Genomic DNA, 1,574 nt, shown 5'->3' on the forward strand with positions numbered 1-1,574 from the left:
GAACTTTTTAAAGAAATTGTGTTTATTTAGATAATATTGATGTATAACACTAGATACACACATACACGGGGTACATTAAGATACCTATGATTTTTTTAAATTATTTTTTATTAAGGTAAAATTTTCAACAATATATTTAAGCCTCACACCTCTACAAATATATTTTACAACAGCTTGCTTACCACCAGATCACTAATAATTTTCTGACATAGTCCATTGAGTCCCATTGAGTCCCTTCCTCTATTTACTTCTTTAACCCTTCCCCCACCCCATCCTTATTGCTCAGTTCACAGGTAAATTTCAAGGATATCTGGGTATGATTTATTGTCTGTTCCTTTATTTTGTTTTTTTTTCTACTTTACATATGAATAAAATATGATAGTAGTCTTTCTTCTGATGGATTTTGCTTAGTATAATCCCTTTGAGTTCCATTCATTTTGTCATAAATGGAAAGATTCCATCTTTTGTTACAGCTGAGTAGTATTCCACTGGGTATAATTCCACAAGTTCTTAATCCACTTAACTAATTGACTGTTGTTGATTGGGGAGGTTGCAGGTTATGCATATGCATAGCATAGAATAACTTGATATTATAAATAGTGTCAAGATGAGCACCAGAGTTCATGCACTGTTTGGATTAATGTTTTGCATTCTTTTGGTAAATAACTAGTAGTGGCATTGCTGGGTCCTATGGTAGATCTCTTACCAATATTCGGAAAAGCTCCCATACTGATTTCCAGAGAGGCTGGACCTGTCTACATTCCAGTCAATCGTGTATCAGTGTTCCTTTCATTTTGATCCTTGCCAAAATTTGCTTTGGCCTTTTTGATATGGACCATTCTCACAGGTTTACATCTCGTCTATCAATGTTACCCCACTGTTTGATGTGTCTATTTTTATTCCAATATCATACTGTATTGATTAAAAGTTTTATAGCATAGTTTGAAGCCTAGTGTGTGATACCACCATTCTTATCTGTTGTTAGGATTCCTTTTTTTAAGATTTATTTATTTATGCTTACAAAACTGGTTATAGGCCAGAGGAGTGGTGGTAAGAGGATTCACCAGAGACAGAGTGGGGAGCAGAAAAGGCAACTGATAAAGTACACTGCTGTGGGGAACAGTGGGCAGGTCAGAAGAGGTCTGCTGTGCCATGTGGTTCAGCTCCATGGCCTGGGATCAAACTCATGCTGCAGTGGCTTCGGAGAGCTTCATAATGTGGTGCTTTAACCAGTTGTGCCACCAGGGAGAGCCTGGTTGCGTATATATTTTAATGATGTTGGCTCCATGTCTTTAAAGAATGCCATTGCAACTTTGATAGGGTTGAATTGATTCCCTATATTATTTTGGATAAGATGGCTATTTTTGCAGTGTATTGCTCCAATCTATGTGCCACACATATTTTTACAATTCTTTATGTCTTCTATTTTGTTTAACAAGTTATTATAGTTTTCATTTCATTTCTTTTTTCTCCTTTTTAAATTTTTTTTTTTTAAAGATTTATTTATTCGTGCATACAGAACTGGGGTACAGGCCAGAGATGTGGAGGGTGAGAGGATTCACCAGGGACAGAGT

The sequence above is a fragment of the Condylura cristata genome, unplaced genomic scaffold (genome assembly GCF_000260355.1).
Source record: "Condylura cristata isolate star-nosed mole 26May11 unplaced genomic scaffold, ConCri1.0 scaffold00007, whole genome shotgun sequence".
In the NCBI taxonomy this organism is placed as follows: domain Eukaryota; kingdom Metazoa; phylum Chordata; class Mammalia; order Eulipotyphla; family Talpidae; genus Condylura; species Condylura cristata.